Raw genomic sequence first — 23,607 nt, 5'->3', positions numbered from 1 at the left:
ATATTAAGCTGGGAAATTGTTAGGATGATTGCTACTATAATGCTTCTCTATTTCAGAAGCTTTTGCAATGCTACTTTACTATCTTGTGCTCTGATGCGATACCACTCTCTGTAATTACAGTCCACAAAAATGAGGCATGTTTCACAAACCATTTCAGAAGTTTCATCTGAGGTTATAAATCACCTTTCTTGTTGTACATACAACACACCTCAAGTGCACACAAACCAGCAGCAAGCTCCTCACGCCTTTCATCTACAGCCACTTACTTGCCCTTCAGGCCAGCAAGTCCTTCTGCAGCAGCATCTCTTATGTGACGGGTCACCTGGGGTCACATCTCTCTCAGCAAGCATTGCCCACCAGTGCTGGAACATGAGCTTTTGGTCCAGGCCCTGACTGAGTCTGACTTGTACAGGGCAAACTTCTAGATGCCTGTAGGACCTTCTCAGACTGCCTTTGTGTGGACAATTATGCCAAACATGCCTGATTTTGGACACAGCAGTTTGTCAAAACTGGGATTCAGGATACCTACATTCACAGAAAACATATCTTTCCTGAGCTGTGTTGGAGGTACACGCTCTAGGCACTTATTCATAGCAAGACTCCATCTTTTATTCACAGACAGTGTCTCCAAATTTGTCAGGCCATGGAAATTTAACCAGAGAGGTGAAGAAGACTGACTTCAAGACAAACATATATTTAAAGTCTAATTACCAGGTGTGCCTCATATTTGCAACATATCTGCAATAAAAACTCTTAAAATTGGCTAGCACTCATGTTTTTACAGAACACCACCCAGTATTAAGTCAAAAGCCTTAATAAATCTAAATATATTACGCTGCTTTTATCAGCTAACTACATAAATTCCTCAAGCGTGAAACCAGGTTTGCTTTACAGTAACTCAGTTTCATTAAGCTATATTGATGGCATTAATTATATTTTTATATGTTGGTTCCCTTGAAGACCCATGTCATTTTTCTGTCATTTTGCCTACAACCAATGTTAAGCTAACAAGCCTACGATTAGTGGCTCATCACACCCTCTGAATTCTGGCACAGATTCAGCATTTTCCCAGTCATCTGGAATTTATTTCTGATTCCAAGGTGTTTTTTGAACATCTTTAATTGCTGATGTGTTGACAGTTGTGTATGACTCTGCTAGGATGCAATCATAAATCTTACTGTGTTCTGAATAAAAAATACTTTTATTTTTCCTTCCTGTTCTGCATCACTGATAACAATTTTTCTGCTGTTCAAGTGATGGGCTTAAACCATCATCATTGTTTATAGTCATTGAATGTTTTCATATTATCCTTTGCTGTTATTTGTAGATTTTCTTTTCTGAAATATTTTCTTACTTGTTTTCAGCACTTGGTGATTTCTTACTTATATGAATTGCTTTAATTTTCACTATAGAAATTATGCCTTTTCAACAACTGATTTCCTTCTGCCACTGAATCATGACTAATGTTTAGTCCCTCCTTGAGAAAGGGGAAAATGTGACACTCTTCCATCTGAATAAACTTCTCTGAAATAAATTTCCATACTTATTTTCATCTTTCTACCTCTATTTTACCTCTCATACACTTTTCTTTAAATTTACCCCTGCTTCAGGAATTTAATTTTCAGAATTGATGCCTTAGGATTTTTATATATCTGTGTAGTTTCTCACACTTGTGGTAGCAGCTAACAGTTTCTAACAGTTACTTATGGTTTGTGCCACATTCGTGAATTTTGTTTAAATGTCTTTTCATCAGACAAGACAACAGCAACACTGTGTTTGGAACACATGCACCTGGACCAGAATAACAAGGCAAAACAAGACAGAAGGCCCAGAACCCTTGGAGGCACTCCAACAATGCAGTTCTTAGGGTGATACCAGGGTGGTACCAGGGGCAAAAGTTTCTTGGGTTGAATGAATCCACTAGATATGATAATTAAGTAGTGTTATTAATTTGTAAGAACCCTATACTGTGTGTGCACCTATATACTTCGTGCACCTGAAAGCTTCCATTAAAGATTTGCTCTCTACTTTACCTCTACTAATATTGCCTTGGAAGTTTTTTGTTGATTTTAGACAAGAGGATAACCAATATACATACACTACCGGTGGCTGGTCTGCAGTGTTTGTCCATACTGAACACAGTCAGATCATGACCATTGGCCCGGAGGTAACTGAAGCTTTAGAGTGTAGCCATTAATTCTTTTTTTATAAACAGAGACTGTAACATAAATCTTGAGCCAACAATTAAATTAAAGTCATAGAGATTCTGTGAACTCCAGGAGTTCCTACCTTTTGAATATCTGGTTGTTACAACAAACTCCCATATTCTTCTAAAATAATGCAACAGGGGAAAGGTAGAAATGCAGAGAAATTGTTCCCCTATTCTTCCTTTATTAAAAACCCTTAAAATACTGATTCCCTGCCCCCTTATTTTGCTTTCAGCAGAATGGTCAGCACCAGGGCAGGAGCTGGCTGGCTCACTAAGTGCCAAAGGTCTGCAGGACATTGCAGAGTGTTTGGCAGGTGATTGCCTTCTCTGAGTAGCCCTGTCCTAGAGAAGACAGACAAGAGTCCAGCCTGTCTGTAGACTAATCAAAGTCTGTGGCCCCCTCATGGATTTTCTCTAGGCTTTGCAGGGATCATGCATAAGCAGCCACATGTTTGCCTCCTCGGCCCTTCTCAAATTTGACCTCTTCTGCTCCCAGCCCTCCCAGCCTCATCTCTTCCCATTCTTGGCTTCTCAGTCCCAGTCCCAGTCTCCTACATTTTCTCACCCAGCCCAAATCTCCCCTCATTATCCCATTCTCCCCTTCCTTGATCCTTGTCCAAAATTGCTCTCATGTGTCCAAGCTTTAGCTCTGATTTTATCTTTATTTAAACCAAAATTCTTCCTCCTCGCTACCACCAGCCAGACAAAGAGGGACATTAAGAGGCCAGGAAAAACAGAACCCAAGGTCATGATAGCCCGGAGCTGCAATTACACAGTCCAGAAGGAATAGTGTCCAGCTCAGACAGACTTTTCAAGGTATTTAGCACACAGCTGCAGCAAAGATCTACAAAACATGTGCTAACTGTATTTTTTCCCCTAAAAGGTCTACAACTTGGCCATATTTAGGCTCATTTTTTTGGAGATACAAAGTATACAAAACTCATCTACAGTTAGTTTCATGCCCCCCCTAGAAGCATGGGGCCCAACTGGAGTTTCCAAAGGAAAGACAAAAATTGGCATCATAAAACAATAGATATTTTCTGGCCACATTCTTGTAAGGGACTGAACTGTTTTATTTATACACTTAAATTTTAGCTAAATGAGCAGATGCCCAGCAGGGAAACTTTAATTCTCAATTGTTGCCATTTGGCAAAGTTATAAGCATAGAGAAGAGGAGCTCATCATGGAAAGCATTGGACAAACAACAATAGACAGTGCTATTATTAATACAAATATTTTTATTTTTGGATTTCCTATAAAATCTTCATTGAGTGTGCAAAGAATTTGGTATACTTATATTCTTCACTGAAATTACATGAACATTGGACTGAATGCTTTGGGGAATCAATGAGAGTTAATAGTACTAATAAAGTGCAAACCAACTGCTGAGATACATACAAACTGAGGAAATATTGGAGGCAGCTTTATAATAAGAAATAGTATCTTATCAAATGGGACTTACAGGTTAAAAAATACTGGAAAAGAAGAAAAGATAAAATGCACCAGAAAACTAAGGGAAGTAAAGCCTCAATACCTTTTAGTTGAGTTTGTATATCCCTTCCCACTATAATAGCCAAGAAGTTATTTTTAATGCATATAAGAAAATTAATAACAATGAAAATACCATAAGGTTATGAGCAAAGACATAAAAATGGAATAGAAAATAAGAGAAACTTGTAGAAACTATCAACTTCAGACAAAGCATTGTACCCTAAGGTTTATATTAATGTAATTACATAGGTAGGCAGGCAGCAGTGAAAAGAGAAGGCATGGAAAGTTCACTGTCTGTTTTCCAGTAATCACTAAATAATAATACCATTAAGATGCAGCAGATGGGCACTATGCAGATCTTTTAAGTGCTCAAGTTTATCCAAGCTGGGATTCTTCAGCCAGCTGAGAACTGCACCAGTCATGGCCAAGTTCAGTCCTCATCCCATCCTGGGCAGACTTAGCAGGTTACTCTTGTCCTGATTTTACTTACTATATTTATCTACCTTAGGAATTCCTTTTACCTTTTGCCATTTCCCTCACATAATAATATTTGAGTTCTTGATAACAACAATACATTGAGGTTTGGGAAGTCTTATTTCATAGACAAGAATCTGAAAGTGCAAGACCAAGATATTGTAGTAGGAGGGCTTAAGCAGGAATTAGGCAATCATTTCTGTATTTTTTCCCTCTGTCCTGAAATTACTTGCCCAAAGATACAGAATAAGTGGCAGAACCCAAGTACAGGATGTCCTACTCTGATGTTCATCTTCCCTTAAAGCTTATATAGTTGGTGACATCCTGACACTGCATTTCCATACAGAATGACAGTGTTGGAGAGTTTTCAGCTTCAGGAATGTTTGGGGAGAACCTCTTTTGACAGTGCTGATTTGCCAAAACCAAAATCTTTTCCTTGTGAGAGAAAAAAAGGAGTGTGACAAGAAAATCTGCAGTTCAGACTGCTTCAGGACAGCTGCACCAAAGTGGTTCAATAGCTCAGCTTGGAACAACAGTTGGAACTCTACTGTTAGAGGCAAGAGACTGAGCCCTCTCTCCCACACCACAGGTGAGAAGATGCCTTTGGTTGATGGGCATCTTAGTGATGGAGGTATGTTAGAAAGTGGATTCTCTGCTTCATGGATGGAGAAAGCTCTTCCTTGGCAAACTCTACTGTGGCCCGTCAGTAGGGTCTGCAAATCCCACTCAAGGATCGAAGTCATTTGGCTTGGGCTGGCTGCTGCTGTAGCTGGGTGATTGCAGGCACCTAAGCTATTCTCAGCACTTCAGCACTTCTATGCAAGGTCAATCTGCATTTGCACTTATGGCTCTGAATGCAGCGTAGGCATATGCTCCAAAAGTGGGTCATAGCAAGATGATGAAAGCTAAATTGTACAGCAATTATGCTTAGGATCTAATCCATTGCACTAAGACTCTCAGTGCACTTTGACTCTTAAAATGAGGATCCTTAAGTACAAATAGGAGGTATTTAAGTGTAATTGCAAAGACAGCCCAATACTGGTTCAAAGAGATTTGTGCTGCACCTAGTCCCAGTGTAATTATTTTTAGGTAAAACTTTTGGAAACCCTTCAGTCTACAGTTATTAGCAAAGGTCAAGTGTTTAGTTTGGAAAAAAAATTGGAGACAAGTCTGTGGTGATACCTATTTTTGCTGAACATGTCTTTACAGATCAGACCTTGCGCAGAGCTGCTGCTTACCAGGATTGCAAGACAAACTCTGGTATCAAGTGCTGCTCATCCACTATTGAGCTATCCCAGCGACACAAAGATGTGATAGTTCACAACATCACTCCCTGCAACAGCAGCTCCTTTCTCACTGCATTTCCACCATCAGAACTCCCAAGGCAGATGACATCCCACCTGTCCCAACAGCATGGACATCTGTGAGCTGAACACCTTCTGCAAAAGAGAGAGGCCAGAGAGCAGGCTTTTAGCACAACAGAACTGCAGGCACAGTTTATAACATACAAGCAGGGAGACATCTAGAGACACCAGTTTAGCTCTGAGTCATTACCACCAAAACACATGGAAAAAATGTTTCCCATTTTTATTTCCATAACATTTAATTCTACTGTCTGGGCCTTTTATCAGTAATGAAGATTATCAATACAGATAGATTCAGAACAATAGAAATTTGAGCCTGGGTGTTGACAATCTCTTGTTAGTTTTTAACAGACACAGCAACATGGCATTTAATTCCTCGATGAAAAGGACTCAGAACACATTTGTGTCCAATGAGGCAGCTTAAAAGATGCAACAGAAAAAGATATTCCAACATTCAGTACTTTGCAAAAGCTGGATTAAGTGCATGCTTCATTATAGCTGAATGAATTTGAAAATTATGGCAGAAATTTGACAATTTAGAAGTAGTCTTCTATCATCCTTTGGATGCTTGTTTATTTGTGTAGTTTAATTAGCACTGTTACTGCAAAATTATGAGATGTGACTGATCAGGTTCTTATTTACACATTACTACTGATGAAATTGTTCTTAAAGTACTTGGTGTCAGGTGCTTTGAGAAAAGCAGGGAATTTTTGTTCGCATCCAGTGGAAATGTGGGTAAGTATTAGCAAGAAATAGAGCAAATAATGTCAGTGCTGCTGTTGGCCAGAGTCAACAGTATTGTTTCCAGCTCTGAGACCTAGAATGTCATTTCCATATTCCTTTCTATAAAAATGACAACTGTGGTTCAAAAACTCTCACTAATAAAGAATGTAATTCCTTTATTTATTGTACAACAGCCTCTAGCATGGGGAAAGGCCATAAAAGGGGTTTTTTTATTATTGCCTTGAACATTTTTCAAGGTCCAAGACAGCCATAAACTTGGTTTCTCTGATGATCTCCATATTGCACCAAAACATTAGCTTGAAACTTCAGCTAAAGCATTACAGAAGAAATAGTCTCTGTAGTTCACGGATCATTGAAATCTTAAGTGTAGTAAATATTCAAGGCACATAAAATACCTCCCTACTAGTATCAGATACAAGCAGCAAAGAGCTTTAAGGAAGGAAATTATAAATCTAAAGAGAACTGAAGCGCTTAGTCATGAAGTAGAAATTTTGGTGAGATTCCACTACAATATAATGCATCTATGGAAAAATTTGCCACACACCACATGAATGAAGGACCGCCAGAAAGGAGCAGAGCAGCTTCAAGTCCTTCTGCCTCCCTACACCCTCAGTTGCATACAGCTCTTCCAGTTTTTCCTTTCTTACACTAGTTCCTATGCCAACCTTGCATATCTCCAATATGTGGCAATAGATTGGTGTTTTATTATCTTTTGAGTGCCATAATGCAGGTCAGCTGTAAGGGAAGAAGGACATTGCCCTCTCCAGAGCTGAGCCTGAGCCACAAGGGCATGTCTTATCCTTTAGGGATTAAGGTGCTCAGGACTGAGGAGCAAATAAGATATTCTTGGAAGGAAGGGTCCTGTCTACCTTCAGCTTTACAGCAGCTATTGTAGGTCTCTAGCAATACTAGGGGTGACTGGAGTTTACTTATTATTTTTTCTCAAATCATTCCCCCAGGTATTCCTCATCTACAGCTTCTCAAGGCTCACTTGATAGCTTATGAGGAGGAAGAGCAGCAAAGTTCAACGCCCAGGCAGACATACAGCAGGGCTGCAGCCACACAATGTGACCTCCTCCTATACTTAATACAAGGCACGGCAAGCATCACCAAGGCACAGGGGAATTCTGGTAACTTTCCAGCCTTAAAAGCCTGTAATGCTTGCTTTCAGTTGAAGTGCTGAAAAGAGCCATTACAGTGACAGGGTGACTTGAGGAGCAGCTCCTTCCAGTGTCAATAACAACTTACTCAGTCCTATTTATTTTGCCTTCCCCCCAGAGTTATCTGTGCAGCCATGCAGTCAGCCACACAAGGAAATAAATTGAAGTTTACAGTAATTTTTTTTAATCTTTTTTGGTTTAGAGTGGTGGAAGTTAGTCTAGTTGTTTCCACTGTAGGAGAAGATAGAAAAAATAATTTAGGGAAGAACAAAGAGCTAGTAGGCTGCATCAGATGCTGCTGGCTTAACACTTCCATATGCATCAGTGACACATGGGAGACCAACACTGCAGGCTGAAATACCATGTAGACTCCCTGGTAAGACTCAGATTGTCAGAAGAGTTTCAGATTTTTTTTTTAATCTATATTTTTGTAGTACATTAAAATTTCTAAATGGGTATTTAAACCTGCCTTAGCTTAGCTTTATATATACAGGACACAAAATCTGTTTTGATTAACAACTAATTTAAAATTTCTTGGACCAAAGGCATTGATCTGTAGCAAACATTGCTGCATTTATAATGCATGAGCACAGGGAGTGCCAACTCCCACTATGAGGATAGAGGTGAGATTAATTAAGTGCCTTTGCTGTAAATTTCCATATGGTACCATGTGTTGTTTATATCATTTTCTGGTAAGTTGATTCTTTACTCTGGACTTTCTTGGTTTGCTCTGTATACTTGTGCCATAAGGAAATTACTTCTGTGTTTAATTTAACCCTTTGTAAGCTATTTGTATTTTCAACCATCACCTCAAATGTATCCTTAGTTTTCCATTTGGCTTCAATTTTCCAAGCAATTTCCAACTTTTATTTTCAAACAGAAACGACCCAGCCTAGAATAGCTTCAGCCACCTGAACGTTGGCTGAGGACTGCCTCTGGCTGAGTGCTGCCCTGCAAACATTTCCTAGCAGACAGGAGGAAGCATCGCCTTCTCTGCAACAAGGATGCCCAGACTGTGAAAGGCTTTCTGAGTCTTCTTCACCTTTTGGTTTTGGTGTTTGGGTTGTTGGGTTTTTTTCTTGGTTTTTTGTTTTGTTGTTTTTTTTTTTTAATGTAGTAAGTAACAAAAGAGCACCAGTTGCTTTGTTTTATTGAAACCTTTCTGTACTCTAGGAGGATTACAATTACCCGTGGGAGCTACTGCCAGCCAGCAACTCTACCTTTTCCCCAGGGCCTCAGGCCTGCAGCAGGAGCAACCCTGCAACAGCTCCCACAGCACACACTGAGGCTGGAGGGGGTGAGCAATGATGCATGGAAGCAGGGCTGTACTTCAGCCTCAGGCATCTCCCACCAGATTTGTTGCCAAGCTCCAGCTCCAAGCACCGAGATCACTTCCAGCAGCAAGTTGTCCCTTGTAGGCAATGCATTAGCTGAGAAATCAAAGGGACTCTGTGTAATGTGTTGGCACTGCCCAAAAGAGGATACATCTTGCACTTTATGTTTTCCATACATAAATATAAATTTATATATTATAATATTTTGTTTATATAATTTATATATTGCATAGCAATAAAAACTGAGAAACTTGATCAAAACAGTTGGACTCAATGGTCCTAGAAGTCTTGTACAACCCAAACAATTCTATTATTCAAAAAAAAACCCCAAAAACTCAAAAAACAAACTTGATTTTTTTTCCTTAAGACGCATTTTGAAATGGTTTGTTGTTTTTTTTTAAATCAAGTCTTTTTTGAACCAGAACTGAAAACAGGACTGAAACCCAATATCTAGATACTGGTTCAAAGCCATGATTCAGTGAAGAATGATGTGGTATGACAGAACATTGCCTGTTCCTTGCCCTTTGCCCTGCCTCTCTAAACCCAAGCTGAGATGTATTGATCTGCTTATTAAATCATTACATGCCCATGTTGAAAAATTTCAGTCACAGCTGAGGCTGAATCGGGGGTTCATACCTAAATTTTGCAGGCTGCTATGGGAACATATTATCATCTGCTCAACAAACACAAAGTGAGAATGTACTTTGATATTATTATTCCTCTATGAAATGGACTATCTACATGTAGGATACTTAGAGGACTCAGTTCTCCCTGCACTTTCACTAATTGAACTCCACTGATCTCCATGGACTGACATTACCACAGATGTAATACAATGTATAATCATTGCAGACAGAGGGTCTATCAGCTACAATAGGTCATGCCCGAGGTCTTCCACTGAAAGCTGCCTTTCTGACAGCCTGCATTGCTCATTATTACTTCTTCAACCTCAAAAGTTCCACCATTGAAGTGTGCAAGATTGGAGGCCGCTGAAAACATACTCCAGCCCATGAGATACAGTGAAAAATTATATAAAGAAATGTCAAATGATTAATGAAGTCCGACTCTTTCTTTTAAATCCAAGTGCTTTGGGCCATTTTACTTAGAGATTGGTTTATTTTGTAATAAAATGCTCCTGAAAGTCACTCCTAAAGAGCTCTCTTTTTTTCCCTACTGTTAGCGACATATGGGCTAAAGCTCAAGAATTTGGGTCTTTGTTTATATTTGCTAAGTGGCAAAACAACACAGATCTAATATTATCTAATCTTAGCTTAGTACAAATTAAGATTTGCTTGTTGAAAACCCCTAAATTTTGCAAGCTACTGCACAAACATTCTTGTCTTCTTAGCAAACCCACAGAAAGTGAAAATTGAGCCATTGATGGAGAATAGGAGTAGCACAAAAAGACTGGGCTCCCTCATCATTATGTATCTAAGTGACAGATGCAGAAGAGTCACAGATGTCTAAAACTGACCTTTGTCACCCAAACCCAGAGTGGCAACGCTGGAAACAACTGGTCAATTCCAACTCATGCTGGGAGGATCCCAGCCTATAGAGAGGCTGTCTGCAATGTCAAAACTTCCTTGTCTGACTGAAGTGCTGCATCTGTGCATGAGCAGCAGCAATGCATTTTGGCTATGCTCAACATGTGCTGTACAACACCCATCATCCTGGGGCAGGGACCCCCTCCATGCCTTGTGAGCAGCTGGGTTGGAAAGTCCTCCTTGCACTGTTGCTGGCATGAGCTTGCAGGGTGGCCTTCCACACTGAAGGTAATGGAGATGCTGCTTTCTTTAAAACCTGGCCAGGTACTTCAGGTCCTTTATTGAACTGAATTCTGAGTGACCACTCTCCTCATTCCACTTGTTCCCCACTTCCTCTGCCTGGTGCATATGCAAGATGGAAGAACTGCCCACGAGATTGTTCCCTAACATAATTCAGACAAAACTAGCTGTGTTACTTTAAAAATATCATAAATAGGCCTTTTCTATTAAAGCATGACACCTTTCATCTGAAAGAGGGAGTGAATGTATGAACAAATGTATGAACAAATAAACCATCTGTCTAGAGATGGCAGTGAAATGGCATGGATGCAAAAGCAGACAGAAGTCCCTGTCTACAACGAAAGCAAGACAGAAGCTTCTGATGGGTCGTTGTTGCAAGACTAGGGCCACACCTACCCCTCTTCCTAGGACTGTGCAAGAGTCTGGGGACAAATCAGTGTCATCTGATTTGACATCTTTACGAAGAGATGTCTGTATCTGAAGTGGCATTGCTTTAAGTGAAGGAGAAAATAAGACATTTCTAAGACATGGATTATGTAATTTTATATGCTGCCATCTGCTTCATCCCAATTCTCTATCTCTCTGTTTTCTCTTCATTCCTTTAGCTCTGCCTAGGAGGGTAGCCAGAGCTTCAATGTTTCCCTGCTTGCATATAGGGCCCAATATTAATAATGGTAAGAACATGAAATACATCCTGAAACAACCTCCTTGTACCTGCTGCCCATTAGAAGGGTCCAAGTATTTACTGCTAGCTTCCAGTGCCACCTATCCCACCCCCTCATTCTTGTAGTCACCCCTCCACCCTTTGCAGTTTTTTATCTTGTTGTATTCTGTCCCTTCTGTTTCTACAATGGTCTGGAAAAATGTATATGTGCACATGTATGAAGGGTTTGCCATACTGTTGTCCCTGTGCTGGCTCACTCTTCCACCTAATAATTTAAGAGCCCATTGGGGAACTGACACAGAGCCCCAAAAGAGCCTGCTTTTCCTATCACCTAATACATGTCTGCTCTGTTCTCCAAACCCTCTCCCAAGCCCCAGCCCAGTGGGGGCACCCACACCCTCAGCAGTTGTACTAAGTTTTTACCTCAACAATAACTCTACATTCTATCAAGCCTGCATCCCCAAGCTCTTGGGGATCTGCACTCTCAGCCCCAGGGCTGGTGAGGGGAGAAGAGGGCAGCCACAGTACCACAGACAACTGTTCCCCCTTCCAGGCTGGGGAACACATCTAAGAGGTATTTTCAGCTCCTTTCCTTCTTACCAAATGAAGTGATGAAAGGGAAGGGGAGTAGTGAAGGCCACCTATGACAGGAAAGGGAGGAAGACTGCTTTGGGCTTCCAGTGGGTCTCTGTTCTCCTCCCTCAAGCAATGCTTGGGGAGCAGCACTCACTCTGCCAGAGGATGAGAGAAGCCAGCCAGGGAGGAGAGCAAGGTAGTGGAAAGCTGTAGGAAGGGCCTTTCCTCTGAGAGGGCCAAAAAATTATTTGGCACTATGTGACACTCAGAGTTATTTGAATATTTTCTCTTCTTCTCTGGTGAGCACTTGGACTGCATACTTCTGCAGACAGAAAAGGTGCATTTTACAGCAATAACTGTGAAGTGGTGGGAAGAGCTGTGGTCCTCACTGAGGCAATGGTGTGGGGCTGGAAAAGTCTGTACTCAGCAGAGATTTCCCATGGCAAGGAGTGGGGGATGTGGTCCTTCCCATTAACATTTCAGAGCCAACCTTCCAGCTGTGCCCCATCCCATAATGGCAGGGCACTGACTCAGTGGGATGATGCCAGGGCCTAGAGCACCTCATCAGTCCACTGTCATAGCGAATACCTCTGTGCAGTTGTCCTGAGCTCACACAGCTCAGAGCTCACTCATCAACCATCACATCAAAGTTTGCTCTTGGAGTATTCAATGAAACAATGGCTCTTGCCTGCTCCCCCTGCCCTTATCCTCCATTGACTGTACACTCCTTCCTGAGTTGCTTCTCCCTGTGCACTTTGCTCCCAGAGGCTTACAGGCCCCTGGTGCTTGCAGATTTTGATCTGGCTCTTCCAGTTTTGTTACATTCCCCTCAGAAGCACAATAATCGCAGCAGGTGTTTTAGCATGATCTATCACTAGGTCAGCAAACTGTGGGTCTTTCCATCATGCCGAGCAGCTACTGTACTGTTGCAGGGTAGAGAAAGCCACTCTGGGTCTCACGACTGCTATGCATGCAGCTTTCATCTTCTTTCAACCATATCCTGGTGACTACATTATTTAAGCAAATCTCTGTCTGAACCTGATGAAAGTTTTCCTTGTAGGAAGTCAGATTTTTCCATAGCTTTCCAACCCATTTCAAAGCAAATATTTATCTAGTCCAGGCTGAACCAGACTGGTCTGGTTAGGGAAATTCTGACTCTTCCTGTCCATCTAAAGAGCATTCTTGCATACCTTCTTATCTCAGAAAACAAGGTTCTTCCTTCATTCCTGGGGACATGGAAGCAATCTTATGAAACTAACATGGGAAAAAAATAAGAAGCTGTCTTTCTCTCTCTCTCTCTCTCTCTCTTTTTTTTTTTTTCTCCAAATAAAGAAGGATGGACTTGTTAGCAATCATGGGGTTTCCTGGACGAGCATCCCAAGGATGTCATCACTGCCTCATAGTCGCAGAACCTGCTTCCTTGATCAGATTAGGGCTGTTCTGGCTGCTGGGATGGAAGGCAAGATTAGGAGATACTGGAAGGTTTCCAGGCAATTTTCTTGGAGACAGATCCAACATGATTGCAGCACTGCTCATTTGTCAGAAACAATCAGCTCTGCAGGTGTCATTCTACAGGGGTCATGGTGTAGGTCCTCCACCAAAGGCATGAAAGTAAAAATTGCCTTAATCAAACAGAGTGAAACATGCATTCCAAATGGCTGTAGATGTATTACACAAGTTCTCTATCCCAGGGAAAGACATGACATCTAATAAATAATTCTGGTATGTCCAGGTTGCATCTGTACCATGGTACCGTGATGTAGCCTAACAAGATTTCAGGGGTAAAGTCAGAGTTGGTGATGAACAGAAAGAGCAAACGACCCTGTGGCAATCTGTTACCAGAATAAACATAAGTCTTCCTCAGCCTACCCAGCACACATGTTGCCAAGGGCTCAGGAATAACAGCCTTGGTCCTTCCAGCTCAGGGTGAGCAAGGAGGTCAGGATTGCCATTTAAGGGAGGGTTATTGGTGTTCCTGCTATTGCATCTACCAGAACACCTCTTATCGGTTTTTGCTAAGACTGACACAGAGCCCATCTGCATTTCCAGCAGAGGAGTTTGTTTCAACATATCAGAGGTGTTGGACAGCCTCCAGGAACTCAGCAGTGCCTCAAAGACCCTCCTCCAGAGGGTCCTCCTCCAAAGCAGTCCCTACATGACATGCTGACAATCCTGCTTCCCTGCCCCCCCCCACAGCCCCTGATTCACTTGCTCACAAGCAGATTCATGTTTTCCTGCTATTTTTACCCATCACAGTCATCCTGGTTGTACACTGGGGTGCATGATGCACACCGCCTTGACCTGACATTCTTCCCCATATATGTGCATACTTCACTAGACCTTGAGTCAACGCAAGCAAAATTACATGTGCTGCTCTTTTGAGTGTCAGGCATGTATTCAAAACTCTCATCTGTGGGGGCCTTCTATTAGGATAAGCTCATGTGTGTATTCACAGGCCATTATGTGATGCTCTATTATATCTGGATGAGCCAGGCATTCAAATTAATTTAAATGAATTTATCCATATGGTACTGCAAACCCTAGTCACAGGAAGAAAACAATGCATAAAAAGATCCATCCAAAGTTTTCAGTGGTGACCCCTGATGCTGGGTGCCCACCAGGCAAGTTTTTCCTCTTGTGTTTGATATATCTTTGTTTCCCTATTCTGCTTGCATTGAGGACTCTTATTTACTGTATTTTGAATATAAAGCTCCAGTTAATGTCAGTAAAATTCTGCTGCAGATAAGAGAGGAATATTAAAAAGATCTGCAGTGCAGAGAGAGATGATATTTTAGTTCCTTTCATGCATTTCAGTTAGAAAATAACACTGTTGTTGGTTGGTGCCTTAAACTCCAGCTCAATACCCAGACAGAAAACTTCCTACCACTGAAGGGAGGCTCCTCCTGGTGGGGAGATCAGTGGCTAAATTGCAGACTGCCTTTTGGCAAAAAAAAAAATTAGCACAATACATATGAACTAGAATAGAAATATAGAAGGTCTTCCATGTCTAGAACAAACAGGCAAGGTTGCTTGGAGCTGGCAGCCCCAGCAGAGTGAAACTGGGGGGATGAGCTAAGGGAACAGGAGGAGAGTACAACAGCCCATCTCAAGTAGAGGTTTGTAGGGATGGTCAAACATTTTTTGCCATTATAGGTAACAACATTATCAAATGTCTTTTTTTCAGATGTCCTGCGTCCCACACTGAATATACCAGAGAGTAATTCAGATGTTTTTCAAGTGCCGAAATGGGAACAGCAGCTGGCTTCTATTTGACTAGAATGATGAACATGCATTTCCAACCTCCCTCACTGCTGACTGACGTGAAATTTATTTAAATTGGATTTGGTCTGGAGCAGTGGGGATGTGTTTTTAAGCAGTATCGCCTAAAGACTACCTTCATCTTGGCCTTACAAAGCACACTTTGTATGCTTAGTTGTGGCAATCTCCACCATAATGAATAGTTGTATCTGGTTTTGTCCTCAAACCACATTTCAGGAAATAATCTAAAGCTTTTCATGCCTGCTCCCACTCAGAGCAGGACATTCTTAACCTCCTTTGAGAGGCAGAAAATCAGAGGAAAGTAACATTTTGGTGATAAGCATATTCTGGCAGGAACACTGCTATAAAACTTGCAACAAAGACTTTAAGAAGCTAGTGCCATAGCAATTAGATTCACAGAGAATACCAAATTTTAATTCCAGCAGTACTGAGGATAAGAGAACTTGTCACACAGAGCCAGCACCTCTTCCCATCTCTCTGAACATTTCTTTGCTGGTGCAGTTTGACTGGTTATAGAAAGGGACCTTGATATGTCCAAAGCCACATCCTTAGAAAATTAAGACTAGTATTTACAAATATGTTGCAGTAGTTGCCCTCAAATGTCATTCTGCCCATCTAAGCATTTGTTTTTAGTACCCTCATCAAACATGAATATGACATGAAAGCTTGGCAGCCAGGAAGATGGCACTGCCTGCTGGAGGGGCAAGGGGGTGGTCATGGGAAAGCAACTGTGGCCATGCTGATGGAGACATGATGCACACTGTAACAAATGTGGATGCAGAAATGGCAATGTGAGAAGGATAGCTGCCCTAGTGCTGCCTCCAAGGGGTCTTCAATAGCTTAACCCTCCTGCCTGACACAGCAACCCCTCCAGCAGCCTAATGGGGCCAGAAAGGTGCTGCCCACCTTGTCCCTGAGGCCCAGCAGGACAGGTAATAGTGCAAGGAGCTGTAGAAGTGGAGTAGTCATCTGCTGTGGCAGAGGCAGAGAAGCTGGGAAAGGCATTGGGGATCGCTTCCTGGGATCTTTGGGCTGGTGACATACCTTCCCCTTTTTGGCTGCCTTGGCATAATTCTGCAACTGGCTGGTTTTTTGCAGCTATAGTCTAGGGAGAAGTCCAAGCACACAGCAAAAACAAAAGAACAAGTACAAAGCAAATGGCAAGGACTTAGAGCAGTTCAAGTGCTCAGCATCTCACACCACCAGAAACAAAAAGGGAGCAAGAGGAGAGGAATTGAAAAAATCATAATGATGTCACAGGGAGTTGGGACACTTCTGAAAAAAACAGGTTTCCCAGCATGGAGCAAGCAGGGGTTCAATGAAGGAGTATATTGGAAGGTTTGTACTTCTGAGAAATTTTTTGAGTTTAGCAACATTGTCAGGAAGAGAATTTTAAACAAAAACCAAACCCAAACCCAAATCCATGAATCAGATCCTTGAGCAGGAAAAAATTGCCTTGAAAATCATGGAAGCTTTTTCTTTGTTTGGTTTTTTTTAATTATTATTATTATTTTTAATAAATGGTAGATTTTTTCAATTTGTCTTCTGGTTTCTGATCCTTTAGGGCATATTTAATTTGTATTTTCATGTCATCTTATGTAACTGTTCAAGCCTTTTAAAATTATCTTTTCAAACAAAAGTCCTGAATTTCTCAGAATCAAATCATACAAAGTAGTGGCAAAATGCCAAATATTGTGATGGTAATGATAAATTAGCAAGATAAATTGAATAAGAATTTTCTCATAAAGAGTAAGTAATTAACAGAGTGATTACATCAGCCATTTTTATATGCTGTTGATCAGGATGCCATTGTATGTTCTGGATATGTGCCCTAAGTGTGGTCTTACTCTATTAATGTATGCATAGATCCCTAGCATTCTGAAATTTGGGAGTTCATCATATGCTGAAGTACAGTTACACTGATTTGGTGAACTTCTCATGTGGTCTTTTTTGGTAAATTAATTTATTTGTTCTTGAGAATCCCCATAAGAAGGTATTGGGCAGGCATTGGAGCACTTATGGAGGGAATGTTGTGTGAACTCAGCCTGCATGATTTGCAGACCTCTGGGAAATATAATTTAATAAGCAAGTAACCATTCTTCAATGGTTTGAGATTTTTTTTTTAGTTTTTCAGCTGAAACTTTTTTCTCCAAAGCAAAGGAAATCTCTGTATTCAACTGCAGGACAAGTCTCTGCCCAAATGCAGCCATTTGAGGATGCTGAAGAAGTCAGCCTATTCCAGAATTATGTGATGTCTTAAAGGCAATCATGGTCACAGCTCATTGATTTAGGGAGGAATCAGAGAGCTAGAAAGGAGTAGGGGACTAATGCTGTGTCACATGATAGCCACTGACCCAAACTTTCAACTTCAAAGCTGCTCATGGGTAGTGGAGCAATTGTCTCCCAGCAGGAATATACTTCTGCCTCATCTCGCTCTGGCCTTAGCCCCAGATTATGATATATCAGCATCATTTTTACAGACTGCAAGTGAATGAAAAAATAATGCCAGGGAGTAGGGAAGTAAAGACAGTGGGGGAAAGGCCAGTTGAGGCACCTGCACTGGTAGAAGGATGGCCGTAACTGGAGGACAAACCAGAGCACACTGAAATCCCTCCCTACACTTGCCTGGAGTTGAGGGAGGACTAGTAACACGTAAAAGAAAGGACACATCAGGAGCCTGGGAATGTGACACATGTTTTTAGAGGGATGCCAGGGAGTTAGCACTGAACAGGACTGAATGTCACACTATGCAGTGTGACATTCTGCCTGCTCTTTTTTAAAACTGGGCTGGCATTAAAGGAGGCAGCTGAATCACATAGTCTGTTTGCAAAATGAATGAGATTAATAATCTTGGACTGGAGAGGGAAAGAAGATTTAAATCACTTTGTGGTAGGATGAAAGCTTTTTCTCACAGAAGTTTAGGACATAAAGGCAAAACATAGTCTAATGTTAAGAGACAGTGTGAAAGGCACGGTCCATCCAAGCTGCAGCCCAACAGAGAGTCTTCAACATCAGTGGGAAGAACATTTCTCTGCTGGGTTTTCTTGTTGGTGTTTGTTTGTTTGTGTAAAAAGAGGGAGATTTTTATGGACTTTGTTCTTCACTGACATCTTTCAGTATCACACAGGAACATATGCAGAATCTAATCCAGGGTATTTTTGATCAGAGTGGTACCCCAGCTGCTGCATCATATCAGATATGGCTCTTGTAGCAGGACTGCATTTGGTTTTCCCTTTTTAGATAATTCTCCATCAATAAAAAACAGATCAAGAAAAACAAAAAAATGGAGGTAGATCCTGTTATTAAAATAAAAACTTCCTCTTTGAGCTCACATGCCAAGAGGCATCCAGCACTCAGCATGGGAGAGTGAAGAATCTCCTCACTTTCAGAGAAATAGAAGTGGTGCCATCTCTCCCTGTTAGCTACTTGCATGCCCTTCCTCCAACTTTGAAAGCTACCTGTGTAACCATGTTACAGTGTCTCTACCAATTAGCATAGCATCAAAGAGGATTTTAAGGCTCTGAAAACATGACTGTAAGAATTGGCCTATACCTCGTTTGATCATGCAACTGCTAGGATGCCTCTTTGGGCCACTGAGCTGTTTGAAACATCACTGCAAGCAGATGTATTAATTAAATTATTAATTGGACATTCCTGCAGTTTCCCTGTTTAACTGCAGCTAGGTTAATTCTGATGTTGCTAGGATATATCACCTTGGGGAACATAAATCCCACAAAATCCTCACTGACAAGAGGATTTAGAAGAGCCTGTCTACCAGTGGATTATGTATATGAATGAAGAATAAAATGAAACATAAAATACTTCATTTCTGGTTAAAATTATGAAATTGTGCACATGCAGAGATGAAAGGGTCAGGCTGGTTTTATCTGTTGTGCACCCATAAATGACAATACTCTGTTCCAGCTTTCCCTCAAGACATCTCTGCAGAAAGGCAGTGGTTGTTTAAGGAACACCACAAACTTTTTTGTCATCTGATTAACCATAGACAAATCCAAAGTAAATATAAGTACTCACTGCTTGAGCTAGGCAACCTTACTTCCCGTTTATTCAGTGTCGAGTACCACATGCTTTTAGAGACTTAAGTCATTTCACACTAAGGTAGGTCAGAAATTGTGCTGTCAGAGTACCATGCCAGAGAGGTCCAGCTTCTGTAGTGGAGCACTCTGTCAACCCTTCTCAATCCTGCAGGGTGGGAAAATGCTGTAGCTGCACTTGCTCACCACCTAAAAACATCAGAAGAGCAAATACATAGACACTCCCTCATACATATATATACATACACACATACAGACATATACATATGTACCCTGAACAATACAGGACCCCTATGTATATATGTATATATATGCACTATGTGTATAAATTGCTCCTATATTGTTTTATTCATTAGATTCAGGTATCTCCAATTTTATGCTAATTTCCCCTCTAAGTATTAAATATGTGATTAGAAGAAGCCTGCTTATTTCCATTGGGCTTTTTACCTCTTTCCTAATACCACCTAGCTGCTCAAACACAAAATTGCTCAATTGCAGCAGCCAGTCTTGGAGTTGGCATCTGCATAGGGACCAATGTGTCTCCAGTAACCCAGGTCCAGCAGGAGTTCAAATCTGGGCTAGTTTTGGCTGGGCTAGAGTTAATTTTCTTCATGGGGGCTGGTATGGGACTATATTTCAGATCTGTGCTGAACACAGCAATGATAATATAGAGACATTTTTGTTCTTGCTGAGCAGTGCTTGCACAGAGCCAAGGCCTTTCCTGCTCTTCGTACTGCCACACTGGCAAGGAGGCTGAGGGTGCGTGCAAAGCTGGGAAGAGACATAACCAGGACAGGTGACCCAAACTGACGAAAGGGATAATCCATAGCATATGACATCATGCTCAATATATAAAATGGGAGAAAGAAGGAGGAAGGATGGGATCTTTGTCTTCCTGAATAACCATTATGCATGATGAGACCCTGCTCTCCTGGAGATGTCAGAACACCTGCAGACCCATGGGAAGCAGAGAATTAGTTCCTTGGTTTGCTTTACTTGTGTGTGCAGCTTTTCTTTTCCCTATTAAACTGTCTTTATCTCAACCCACAGGTTTCTAGCTTTTACTCTTCTGATTCTCTCCCTGATCCCACTAGTGGGGGAGTGAGCAAGTGCTGCATGGGGCTTGGTTGCTGCTGGGGTTAAACCACAGCAAGGTCACTGCTCAGTGCAGTGTAAATGCCTGAATACAGACATGTTCATACCAAAATGAATAGGATTAAATTAATGCATTGACACACAGACTGGCCAAAACCATCATCCTTAAAACATGAAAAAGTCAAGTAAATTGCTTGTAAACCTAACATGAATACTATGCATATCCAAGTCATGTGTTTAGCCTGGGCTTAACTCCAAGTTTTCTTCCACAGCAAAACTCTCCCCTCTGTGGCACCCCTAACATTTGGGGGCAAAGTCAGAAAATGATCTAACAGGGTGACAGAGACCTGATAATATGATGCAGGTAGTTGTGTCTAAATACTGCACATCCTTGTGTCTAAAACACCACTTACTGGACCTGAGCAAACCTTAGACACAGGGAGCAAAGAACTGGAAACTCATTAGATTTGGTGACTGAGTACTAACTCAGTTGGTTAGTACTAATCTCTAGTTGTTTCTCTACTGTGCACTTCAGTATCTGTATCTCTCTGCATCAAAATGATGTGCTGTTTGATTTTGACCTTTTACCTAGACTTTGACCTCAATATTTTCTTTTCCATTTGCTGTCTTCACTGTGGCCTGTTTGGGAACTCCAGATATCATGGAATTTCCCTGATATTCACCTCTTTATGTAACATATATGCCCTACTAATTTGCTGCCACACTGATGGCCACATGCTTGTGCATGCGCACTAGTCCATAATACCATGCATTCATTTCCTATGAATGTTCAGGATACTTCTGCCTCTTAAATCCCAGATGACACTATTTTTTTAGTCTGTGCACAAAAAAACCACAAAACCAAAACCAAAACTAAACCAAATCCACAAAAAAACAAACAAAACAACAACAGCAAAAAGACAGCACAAGAACAAAAAACCCTCAGACAAAAAACAAACCCAAACCAAATTATAGACAATGAATTCTACTTCTTTCTAACTTCTAAGCTTTGGCCTTATTTCCTCCTAATTCAGGTTCTCAAACTCATTAATGTTGCAAGTTTGGTAACTTACTGGTCATGCAACTCTCCACCGCTCTGCTCGCACCCTACACAGCTACACCAGCATTCTTTTTAATATTTGCATTTATGCTTAAATACTGTGAGAATCTGACACAGTTTGGGTTCTTTCCTTCACTTAGTCATTTCAACTCCCCTCTCTTTAACAAATCCCCAGTTCAGCTCTTCCTAAGGACCATGTACTCTTCAGGCCATCACAGGGAGGGAGATATTGGGGTTGTGACATGTTGCAGCAAAGCCAGTAGTTTTTTGGCAAACCTTAACTCTAGTCGAGCTGGCCAAGCCAGTAAAACCTGGTGTGCCTTCTCACATCTAGTCCATGCACACTCTCTGTGTGCATCAGGCTTAGAAGCAAGCACTCACATGCAAAGGAGGGCTCAGATCAAGGTATCTACAAATCCTAATTGTCCCTGGCAGGCAATGTCAGGATGCTTCCTAGAAAGACGGTGTCATTCCCATCACCATGTTACAGGCTACCAAGACAGCACCAGGAGCAGCTAATACAGAGCATTCCCAGAGCATCCATACATGCAGGGGTACACCTTGGTTGATATTAATGTTTTGTGAAAGTTCAACCTTTCCCCATCAGGCCAAGCTGAAATTAGCAGAAATCTGTGCCTAAGTGCTGCTAAGATCTTCCTTGGGAAAGAGAATAGTCTGAGGTGAGTCTGGCCCTAGTGAAGATGGTTTTCCAAGATTTGATGGACAGAGAGCTATTTCCTATCACAGTGACTGGAGTTTTGAGTCAGGACTGAACAGAAGACAGCTTATGAAATCCTGGAACAAATAGCTCTCTTTCAAATAGACCAGGTGGAGACAAGATGTCTTGCAACACCTGAGAGCCCTCACTGTGGTAAAGACAAATGGAAAACTGTCCAACATGTTACTGCATAAACTGGCTTGAGGGTTGCATATTCTTATCCATCTAGTTCTGCTCAGCACAGTGAAGAGCAGACTCATTTCAGTTTCATTAGCAGATGTCCTTGAGGTGTTTGAAACTGATGCCTCAAGACAAAGGAAGAGGTCTGCAGATCAAAGTAGAGCTTTGATCATCCAGGACATTATTTTTATGAGCTGGGCTAAAACCCCACAAATTCCACAGATTCAACATAATGAATAGTTCATGGAGCATTAGGTGGCATAACCTGAGACTCAACTTCTGTATTCAGAGGTGGCTTTCTCACCTTGGTGGCTGCTGGGCAGCATGATTTCAGGTTTTGCCTGCAGGAGGTAACTACTGCTAATAGGAAGTGACCTGTTGGTTAAAGAGGGAGCAGGGTGCCCGTGTCCCTTGGTTCTGCTTCCCACATCCTGGCTTTTGCTGCCAGCATTGTGTTTCAAATCATGACTTCAATGGTTTATAGGAAGTTCTGTGTCTGTTTGAAGAGCTATGAACCCAGTACTGGAACAAGAGCAATGTTTTGTGTTGGAGAGCAATGGGAACCCAGCTTTCCCCTGTATATGAAGTCAATGACACACACGAGATAAAGAACCAGTCCTCTGCAATGGAGTTTGTGGAGACAAACCAGAGTTGGGAAAAGGCCATGGGGGAGGTTGTAAAAGGGCAGGTTTTCTTTGTCTTTAGAAGGCTGTTTTACATTTCAGAAGATAAAATATACATGCACCATCTTTTTGAGTAATCTCATTGAATGAGCAGAACAGAAGGCACATGGAGGAATGACTTAACACTGATGGAAGTACTGATCCAAGTGCTGGTATGGAACATAACCTTTTTTCCAAATTGCTTTCTTTTAGCCCTCAAATGATACTGGTTTTGTCAGAGGAAATGTTTACAAAGTTCAGCTGTATAGGCTGTGATTTACCTGCTGTTATCCTCCAATGATGTTAGCAGTTACAGGTATCTCACATTAGACAGACATATACATTCACGTAGACACACCCCCTTATGACTTGTTATTGCAATAACACTGTTGCTGAGCTGACTTTGCAAGTGCTTTTTCTTGCAAATCTTGCCCATCTCTCTTCGGGTGTCATGACCCCAAAGAGTTTTAACAGCTCATCTGACAAGTAAGTTGGGTGTATGTTGACAAAAAGTGTTGGGTAGAGAAGACATACTAGCAAAATTTCCCTGTAGTGGAGTGTATTAGTACAGAAGCCTCAAAATGCTTAATCAGTGCACTCCAAGGTCAGCATACAGAGACATAAAAGTTTTGTTCTGACCATTCACTGGGTTCTGTAGGTACCTATCATTCATCATTCACAGTTTTGACTGTATGTTTTTAAATCACCCTGACAGATGCAAAGACTGGAGGCCCAGCTTTCAGCCATGTCTCAGCAAC

The sequence above is a fragment of the Pithys albifrons genome, chromosome 1 (genome assembly GCF_047495875.1).
Source record: "Pithys albifrons albifrons isolate INPA30051 chromosome 1, PitAlb_v1, whole genome shotgun sequence".
Taxonomy (NCBI): domain Eukaryota; kingdom Metazoa; phylum Chordata; class Aves; order Passeriformes; family Thamnophilidae; genus Pithys; species Pithys albifrons.
Note: the sequence above shows the minus strand (reverse complement) of the source record.